At 40.6% G+C, this 10785-nt stretch overlaps 1 long non-coding RNA gene across 1 annotated transcript; it reads left to right on the plus strand.

The window, feature by feature from the left end:
• The first annotated feature begins 270 nt into the window (after window positions 1-270).
• On the plus strand, window positions 271-6404 carry LOC125485709. Its single transcript, XR_007264416.1, has 2 exons — window positions 271-454; window positions 5818-6404. It is a non-coding gene; the product is annotated as an uncharacterized LOC125485709 (long non-coding RNA).
• Window positions 6405-10785: the final 4381 nt, after the last annotated feature.

The following is a 10785-nucleotide window of genomic DNA, read 5'->3' on the forward strand; positions in this document are numbered from 1 at the left end:
TAATTCCACCCCAATGGGAATTTTCAGGCTGGAAGAAGGTTTGCGGTGGAACTCCCCCAGGAGTCAGTATTGCGGCTTGTGCTTTTCCTAATGTATAACTGATTTAGTATGAAGACTTCTTTTTTCTGTTTTTGATTGTGTACTGAAATGGGAAAGGGACTGATTTTAAAACCAATGATTGTGGAAGGGGATTGCTGTATTTTTTAAAAGAAAGTTACCTGGTATTTATTGTAAGTGCTGTTTATACTGCTGTTTGTTCAAGCAGGGCTGACGAGCTGCAGCCAAGGGGTGTGGACAAATGGAAATTCGGCTGGCAACAAACATCTGATTGGTCTGAGGAATGGTTGTCAATGACAGAGGCCTTCTGCCTGCCAACAACTGTGTATTTGGCTTCCAGGTAGCTGAACAGCTGTGGGTATGAATGTTTGGGCAGATACTGTCAGACCTCCAAAAGGTAGGAGCTCTCCTTTTCTCTGCAATAATAAAAAACATGAAGCCTGAAGAAAACCAGTTTATTTGCCCTCAACAGTTGCTTTAGGCTGTGACTTTTAAACAATAAGTCAGTGAACTCTGTGGAAAGTAACCATTGAACTGCCTTCCCAGTCTTTCTCTCCACACAAGACACCCATTTTTTGTGTCTGTGTGTTTGTCTAAATGTATGTATTGGGTGAATTTTATAAGGTACTTAGAGTTTCAAATAGAGTAGAGATACATGCCGTTAGTTCATAATTGTTTACCTTTAGCTAGCGTTTATTTATTTGTAATAAATTGTAATTCTTGTTAAGTACACAAACTTGGTCCATGCTATCTGCCAATCCTGATCTGAAAATTGGGGAAATTTGCATGTTATTATAAAATCTTTAACTTTTGTAATGATTCCAGGTATAGCAGGAGTTGATTTCCAGCATGCAATCCCAGTGAGATGTAACACTAGGTCTTGATGTGCAGGAGACTGCCTCAAAGTTTGTGGATGAGCAGAGAGATCTGAGAGTATTTGTATATAAGTTATTAATACTAGATTAAATAGGAGTGTAGAGTACAAGAACAGGGAGATTATAATGAACATATGTAAGTCACTGGTTACACATCAGCTGAAGTATTGTGTATATTTCTGTATGCATTTGAGAGTGTGCGGAAGAGGTTTACGAGAATGATTCCAGGGATGAGACACTTCAGTTGTGAGCAAAGATTGGAAAAGCTAGGATTGCCTTCCTTAGAGAGGAGAAGGATTTAAAGATTATTGAGAGAAATTTTTAGAATCATGAAGGTCTGGACAGGGTGGATAGGGAGAAACTGTTCCCATTCTTGTCTAAAAATGAGAATCAGAAGGCATAGTTTTAAAGTATTTTGCAAAAGAAGCAAAATGCAAGATGAGAAAATCTTTTTTCACAGAGAGAGTAGTTAAGGTCTAGAATAATTCACTGTCTGGAAGTATGATTCAGGCAAGTTCAGTTAAGGCATTTGAAGGTACATTAGATCATTATTTAAATCAAAATAATGAACAGGGTCGCAAGGAAAGGCAGGAGATTGGCACTTAATTAAAATGCTCAGAGAGCCAGTGCAGACAAGCTGGGCCATACTGTGACCTTATCTGTTGGCTGTGGGATCACTTAACTCCATCTATTGCATTAAATTAAAAAAGCTAAGAACTATGGATGCTGTAAATCAGAAACAAAAACAGAAATTGCTGGAAAAATTCAGCAGGTCTGGCAACGTCTGGAGAGAAAGCAGAGTTAACGTTTCAGGTCCAGTGATCCTTCTTTAGAACTTCTCCTTTAGAGCTTAGCATGGCCACAATTACCCTATCAAGCCAAGATCAACTGATGTAACCCAATAACTTAAAATAAACATTTTCTAAGATAATAAAAATTTATAGAAGCTGTTAAAAAAATTTACTAGCAGCTTATTTGTTAAAAGTCACAAAATTGCTATTGTACCAATGACACTGTGATGGCATATTACAAGGGAACTTCCAATAATTTACAACATCTGAACTTTTTGCTGGAAGTAATGGCGGCAGAGTAGGACACTCCACATGGAGCTCCTTTGCTCCGCTTGTTCTTTTTGTTTCTTTTCTTTTTTTCTCTCTTCTTAGCAGTCGTGGAGCAGTTTTCAGGGCAGCTGTCCCTGAGCAGCACAATGTGAGCAAGTCCCAGAACTGCCTGAGGTGAAACGGGTCCGAGAGCAATGTGCGGGGAAGCGAGTCCTGGAGCAGGATTACTATCTGAGCCATGCACTACTTTGCAGAGGGTCATTAAGATTAAGCAGACAAATGTGTGGCTTAAAGACTGGTGTGGGTGAGATGGGTTTGAATTCAAGGGACATTGGCAGCAGTACTGGGGAAGAAGGGACCTGTTCTAATGGGACGGTCTTCATCTGAATCGTACTGGGAGTAGAGTCCTTGTAGACAGGGCTTTAAACTAAATGGGAGTGGGTAGAGTTCAGTTATAGGAGAAATTAGAAAACCCAAATTAAAAGTGCAGGTTAGCAATGTGGCGGATGGTTACCAGACAATAAACGTGAGGGACAGAACAGGTGATTATATTTACGCACCAAGGATTTATTAAAGAGTAGGGAAATTTATCAGTAGAACAAATTTAAAAGCTTAGTATCTAAATGCACAAAGCATTCAAAACAAAATTCGTGAGTTAATGGCGCAAATAGAAACAAAAGGGTATGATTTAGTAGCGATTACTGAGACATGGTTACAAGGAGACCAGGTCTGAGAATTGAATATCCAAGGGTACTCAGCATTTTGAAAATATAGAATGGCAGGAAAAGGAGGTGCTGTAGCTTTGCTGGTGAAGGGAAAGATCAGAGCTGTAATGAGAAATAATATAAGTACGTGGGATCAAGATATGTAATCAGTCTGGATAGAAATAAGAAATTGCAAAGGGAAGAAGTACTTGGTAGGAGTAATCTATAGGTCCCCAAAAAGCAGTTCTGCAGTGGGACACAGTATAAACTAGGAAATATTGGAGGCTGGCAAAAAAGGTTTGACAATAATAATCATGGGTGATTTTAATGTGCACATAGATTGGAAGAATCAAATTGGCAAGGGTAGCCTGGAGGCAGAGTTCATTGAATGTATTAGAGATTGTTTCTTGGAGCAGTATGTTGTGGAACCAACCAGGAAGCAAGCTACTCTGGATTTGGTATTGTGTAATGAAGAGAGGTTAATTGGCAACGTAGTTAAGGATCCTCTAAGGAATAGTGACTCTGGTATGAGAGAATTCAAAATTCAGTTTGGGGGTGAGAAATACGGGCCATTTTCCATTGCATGCAAGCTTCCACCTCAGACGTGGGACAAATGAAGATAATTTGAAAACCAGGATCTCAGAACCAACACTAAGGTCATGGCTTATTAGGAGGTAGTGGTCCATGTGCATCTGCATGTTTCTGAGACTCAGACAAACTACAACAGGCATTTCAAAGCACTGAACGGGGTAAAGATTCAGGGAATAAAGAATCCCATGGCATTAAAGTCCAGGGATAAATCAGTCTAAATGTGTAATGAGTCTTACTTTAAACATAATAGAGATGGGTGAGGAGGAAGTCTTGATTTGGTATTGTGTAATGAGGAGACACCATAGTTAAGGATCCTCTAGGGAGTAGTGACTGAAGCATGATAGAATTCAAAATTCAGTTTGGGGGTGAGAAAGTGCACTCCCACAGTAGTGTTCTGGAATTAAACAAAGGAAATTACATAGGCATGAGGACAGATTTGGCCCAAGTAGATTGGCCAGGAAGGTTAAATGGTTAGACAGCAGATGAGCAATGGCAGTTGTTTCAGAAGCTACTCAATTCCTCACAACTAAAATATATCCCAGTGAGGAAGAAAGATGGTAAGGGGCGTAAAAAAAAAATCCATGGTTAAACAAGGAGGTCAAGGACAACTAAGGAATACCTATTGCAAAGGCCACTGGCAGGTAGGAGGATTGGGAAACTTTCAAACATAAAGAAAGGGATACTATAAAATAAATAAAAAGGGCTAAGGTAAATTGCAAAAGAAAAGTAGCACAAAATATCAAAAAGGATAGCAAAAGCTTCTATAGGTATATAAAAGGGAAGAGAGTCGCTAAGGTAAATAGTGGTCCCTTGGACAACGAAACTGGAGAGTTAGTAATGGGGAATACTAAAATGGCAGAGATACTAAATCAATACTTTGCCTCAGTTTTCACGGTGGCGGACAATAGTACCATTCCTATTGGAATGGGCAAGTCAGGAAGGGTAGAACTTAGAACAATCAACATCGAGAGGGAAAAGATACTCAACAAATTGTTAGGAAGGAGGGTAGACAAGTCCCCCAGGTATGATGGCCTACATCGTAGGGTATTAAAGGTAGTGGTGGTGGAGATAGTGGATCCATTGGGTACAATATTCCAAAAGTTCCTGGTCACGGGAAAGATTCCAGCGGATTGGAAAATTGCTAATATAAGGCCCTTATTCAAAAAGGGAGGGAGGCAATATGTGGGAAATTACATACCAGTTAGTTTAACATCTGTTGTTGGCAAAGTGCTAACACTTTAATCAATTATCAAGGAAGCAATATTAGGGCACTTGGAAAGTCAAAACGCTATCCAACAGAGTCAGCATAGTTTTATGAAGGGCAAATTATGTTTGACTAATTTGCCACAGTTCTTCGAAGATGTAACAAGCAAAGTGGATAATGAGTATCCTGTAGATGTAATATATCTGGACTTCCAGATGGCGTTTGATAAGGTGCTGCACAAAAGGTTAATTCACAAGGTTGGAACATATGGGATTAGGGGTAATTTATTAGCTTGAATAGATGACTGGCTGATGGATAGAAGACAGAGCTGAGATAAATGTTTTTTTTCTGGATGGCAAGAAGTAACTACTGGGGTGCCACAGTGTTCGGTCCTTGGACCCAAGCACTTTACAATCTACATTAACGACTCGGATACAGGGATAGAAAGCCTTATAGTCAAATTTGTGGACAACTCAAAAATAGGTGGGATGATAAATTGCAATGAGGAAATAAGAAACTTATAAATGGGATGTAGATAGGTTAGGAGAGTGGGCCAAAATGTGGCAGATGGAGTTTAACATGGATAAGTGTGAGGTCTTGTATTTTATTTGTAAAAATGGGAAAATGACCTATTATCTAAATGGGGAAAGACTTTGGGGTGCTCCAGTGCAGAGGGATCTGGGTGTCCTTGTTCATGAGTCACAGAAAACTGTATGCAGGTGCAGCAGATAATAAAGAAAGTGAATGGAATATTGACTTTTATAGCTAAAGAAATAGAATATAAAGGTAAGGAAGTATTGTTGTAACTATACAAGGCATTGGTGAGATGGACAGGAAAGATGTAATGGCATTGGGGGCAATTCAGAGGAGGTTTATTAGAACGATCCCAGAGATGAGGGGTTTGTCGTATGAAGAGAGATTGAACCGTTTAGGCCTATACTCTCTGGAATTTAGAAGAATGAGGGGAGATCAAATTGAGGTATTCAAGATGATAAAAGGTGTAGATAAATTAGACGTGGAGCGGATGCTTCCTCTTGTGGGGCATTCTGAGATGAGGGGTCATAGTCTTAAGATAAGGGGTAACAAATTTAAAACAGAGTTGAGAAGAAACTGTTTCTCCCAAAGAGTTGTGAATCTGTGGAATTTGACACCCCAAAGTGCAATGGATGCTGGGACGGTGAGTAAATTTAAGGAGGGGTTAGACAGGTTTTTAAATTGGTAATGGGTTGGAGAGTTATGGGGAGAAAGCAGGAAAATGGAGATGAGAAGCATATCAGCCATGATTAAAATGGCTTACTTCTGCCCCTATATCTTATGAACTTAAGTGCGAGTGAAACGAGTCCTGGAGCAGCATGAGGGGAAATGAGTCCTGCAGCAGTGTGCATGGAAGTGAGTCCTGGAGCAGCACGAGGGGAAGCGAGTCCCAATGCAGCACAAGGGGAAACAAGCCTTGGAGCAGCATGAGGGAAACAAGTCTTGGTGCAGCGTGAGGGAAAGCGAGTCCCGGAGCAGTGCAACTTACCTTGGTGCAGCCGAGTGCCGGTGCAGAGTGGATTGGAGGCTTGGAACAGAGCGGGACTGTTGTTGGGCTGGGGCCTAGGCAGTCAAATCACGTGTGGAACTACTGCTGTTTGGAATTCTTTACTGAATTGTAATGTCAATCTAACTATGTATATAACAATATAACGTTAACTATGTTATAACTGCCTTATTTCTAACCTTTTTTTAAGACACTGTAAGTAATGCTACTACTCCTTTTATTCCTCTTTTGTATGTAAGATTTATAAATAAGTACTTGTACCTAAGATAGTACCATTAAAGGCAGCCATTGTAAAAACTTTTCACTGTACTCCTGTATTTCTGTAGTGGAGTACACGTGATAATAAAGGATAGTCAATTCTATTTTAAGACACAATTAGGGTGTATCTTCACTTCTGTACTTGCCCATGGCAGCTTGACTATTTCAAACATTTTGCTATTTATAGTGACATCTGGGAACAATCATGTCACATCATTTCAGGACGGTACCTTGGGCCTTTCAAAATACCAGAGGAGTAAATCAGTTAAAACCATGAAGATAAATCAAACATTGCAACACAGGCAAATTATCAGGAGCCAGTCTACTGCTTTTGTCTAGAAGTTAATTGAACCTTAAGAAATGCATGATTGTAAATTGAGAAAATGTAGTAGTTCTTCCACACCCTGTAGTTTTGAACTCTGCTCCAGCTGATAATCAAAACTGAAACGCTCTGAAGTAGTTCAAAATCCTTACTGTACATCTCATGTTTACATATATAAAGTCTGAAGGTTGGATGTATTAAACATATTATGTGCATCCAGTAGCTTTGTATACAATGTGTTGCATTTTACATATAAAGCTCATCATTTTAAGCTTCTGCCTTGGGTATAACTTCAAATATTTAGATTTAACTTTTATGCATAATACTAATATTCAATCTTTCTGTAAGATTTCACAGTTCTGGAAATAAAAGAAATTTTAGTTTTTCTTTCTTACATTCAAGTTGTAAATCCTTCAATTTCATATATTGCCCATTACAGAATCTATTAACAATATGAAAAGTTGATGTTTTTAATTCCAATTTATATTTACATAGCATTTTTAACACCACAAAATCATTAAAATCCAAAATCCATAAAAAGCAATGCTATAGAAAAAGGTTTCTCTTGACTGCAGCTGAAGCTTCTTTTAATATGTACTAGAAATGATAGGCTTTTAGCACCTGCGATTGGTAGAGGGACATAGGAACTGATGTAAGATGCTATAACTCAAAAATTGCATCTGGGGCCCTACCTGTATCATTTGACGCCTATATGCATGAAAATCACTCTTGATTCTGATAGGAGACAAGATCAACACACTGTCAGTTCTTCTAGCAATTGCATAATGTTGGTTCTCTTGCTTTCTGTTTTTGAACATAAATGAAGTTCTGGAGAGGGGCTAGATTAGAAGTGAACAGGGCCCCAAAATATGATGCGATCTGTTGTGTGGACTTCCAGATCCCATTCCCACGAACAGCAATGGTCACAACAACAAGAATTGAGGGAGAGTCCTGCCATTCTGTATAATCAATGATGAAGGCCAATTAAGATGATTAAGGAGCTCATTAATGGTGAATGTTGTGATTTTCCTGGGGGCATAAGAGCTGTGCACACCTGGATCAGATCAGATGAATTTACATCATGGGGAACCAGTCAAGGTACTACTGTATTATCTGAGTTGTTTAAAAAGGTGAAAATCTTGGAAAACTGGTGACATTAGCACAAAACCCAGTCCTGATGAAGGGTCTAGGTCAGAAACGTCAACTCTCCTACACCTCTGACGCTGCCTGACCTGCTGTGTTCCTCCAGCTCCACACTGTATCGACTCTGCCATCAGCACAGTGTAGTGGCAGGGAGAGGGAGGTGTAGGTGCTTTGGCACTGCTGAGATCATCACCCTGTCATGGCATCATGAGAACATGACTGCCAAGCAAGGATGGGGAAGATACTTGAGTAAAAGGAATGTTACTATAGGAGACTAACTCTGCAGACAGTTGGTCATAGATGTATGGACTTTCATTGCTGAAGACTTCCATTTCACAGCACTGGTCACCATACTCTGCCAGGAGCCATCAAAGTCACTTTGGCTACCGGTTTCTTTGATTCTGGCTCCAAGTATCAGCTTCAGACCTTAATGGCATTTTGTAGCAGTTGCACACCATTGCATTTTGCATCACTGATGTCCCATTTGCAGAGCTGGACAGTACATTTCAATTAGCAAAAAATGGGATTGTGCAGGCACAGAGAGCAGCACATAGCCATGAAAACAGTGGAATGACCAACTGTCGAATTTCACCAACAAGAACCATTCCCACTCTTTCAATGTTCAACTGATCGACAAATGCAATAAGATTTTCCTTTATCAATGCATCACATTCCTGGCAGCTGTTTTGACTCCTTCATCCTCTGGGCTGGCAGTTCAGACCATTGCAGATTTTCTCCCTAAGCCCCAAAATTCGTGGATGGATTCTAGGATACACGGATACCCTTTGAAGAGATAAGTAATCACCACTGTAGGAGAGTGTCATACAGTCATAGAACATAGAACATTACAGCGCAGTACAGGCCCTTCGGCCCTCGATGTTGCGCCGACCTGTGAAACCAATCTGAAGCCCATCTAACCTAAACTATTCCATTATCATCCATATGTTTATCCAATGACCATTTAAATGCCCTTAAAGTTGGCGAGTCTACTATTTTTGCAGGCAGGGCATTCCACGCCCTTACTACTCTGAGTAAAGAACCTACCTCTGACATTTGTCCTATATCTATTACCCCTCAATTTAAAGCTATGTCCCCTCGTGCTAGCCATCACCATCCGAGGAAAAAGGCTCCCACTGTCCACCCTATCTAATCCTCTGATCATCTTGTATGTCTCTATTAAGTCACCTCTTAACCTTCTTCTCTCTAACGAAAACAGCCTCAGGACCCTCAGCCTTTCCTCATAAGACCTTCCCTCCATACCAGGGAACATCCTGGTAAATCTCCTCTGCACCGTTTCCAATGCTTCCACATCCTTCCTATAATGCGGTGACCAGAACTGTACGTAATACTCCAAGTGCGGCCGCACCAGAGTTTTGTACAGCTGCAACATGACCTCATGGCTCCGAAACTCAATCCCTCTACCAATAAAATCTAACATACTGTACGCCTTCTTAACAATGCTATCAACCTGGGTGGCAACTTTCAGTGATCTATGCACATGGACACCGAGATCTTTCTGCTCATCCACATTACCAAGAATCTTACCATTAGCCCAGTACTCTGTATTCCTGTTACTCCTTCCAAAGTGAATCACCTCACACTTTTCCACATTAAACTCCATTTGCCACCTCTCAGCCCAGCTCTGCAGCTTATCTATGTCCCTCTGAAACCTGCAACATCCTTCTGCACTATCCACAACTCCACCAACTTTGGTGTTATCCGCAAATTTACTAACCCATCCTTCTATGCCCTCATCCAGGTCATTTATAAAAATGACAAACAGCAGTGGCCCCAAAACAGATCCTTGAGGTACACCACTAGTAACTGAACTCCAGGATGAACATTTCCCATCAACCACCACCCTCTGTCTTCTTACAGCTAGCCAATTTCTGATCCAAACCGCTAAATCACCCTCAATCCCATGCCTCCGTATTTTCTGCAATAGCCTACCATGGGGAACCTTATCAAACGCTTTACTGAAATCCATATACACCACATCAACTGCTTTACCCTCATCCACCTGTTTGGTCACCTTCTCAAAGAACTCAATAAGGTTTGTGAGGCACGACCTACCCTTCACAAAACCGTGTTGACTATCCCTAATCAAATTATTCCTTTCTAGATGATTATAAATCCTATCTCTTATAATCCTTTCCAACACTTTACCCACAACCGAAGTAAGGCTCACGAAGTAAGGTGTCACAACCAATGCCATCTTCTTACCAGGACCAACACTGAAATGATATCAGACATCTGAACATGCAGACCAGTCAGTTGATGCCCTACAATATACTCCTGCAAGAGCCACTCGTTCTCTGCACTCTTCATAGCATAAGCCTCCAGAGTGATATCGAACTTGTAAACAATGAACTCCCGGAAGAAAACAGTGTATCAGAGGAAAAGGAGACAGAGGCATGGTTGCAGAGCACCAAGAATAGAGTAGAGCCAGGAAGTCTCCTCAGGATGCCATGAATGGCAAAGGTCTTCGCAATTCAAGAACATTTCTACTGGGACAACCAACCAAGGATGCCCAGCATGGCAAGGAACTTACTCTGAAATGCTTGTACTATGACTTCCATTAAACATGCAGCCAGGATAATGTAAACTTTGACCACCAATGGAGGAAACACATCGGACTAAAGGTTTAGCCATTAATGTTAAGGAATCCTTGATCTCTTCCGTCCCTGTTGACCCATCATCAATAAAGGAGTCTCTCAAGTGTGGCCTCAACTCATGACTTACATAGTGCTCTGTAGTGTTAGGCTTAGAAATGATACCACCAAATCAGATTAATGAGCACTAATTGGACATGGCAATAAGCAATTGAAGGAAAATACATGAAAAACAGGCTTAGTAGAAAGCAGCCTGTTTTGGCTGACAATGACCTTGCCTTGGCTTGGAAATAGGCTGTTTTTCAGCGACACCTGGATTTGTTTGTGACCACCAAGCACAGAGGAAAGTACTCAGAATGGTAATGCAGCATGTAATATCAGATTCAGAAAAGTACTTATGTGAGGCCTTTTCCCAACT

This window comes from Rhincodon typus, chromosome 21 (genome assembly GCF_021869965.1).
Source record: "Rhincodon typus isolate 14 chromosome 21, sRhiTyp1.1, whole genome shotgun sequence".
Taxonomy (NCBI): domain Eukaryota; kingdom Metazoa; phylum Chordata; class Chondrichthyes; order Orectolobiformes; family Rhincodontidae; genus Rhincodon; species Rhincodon typus.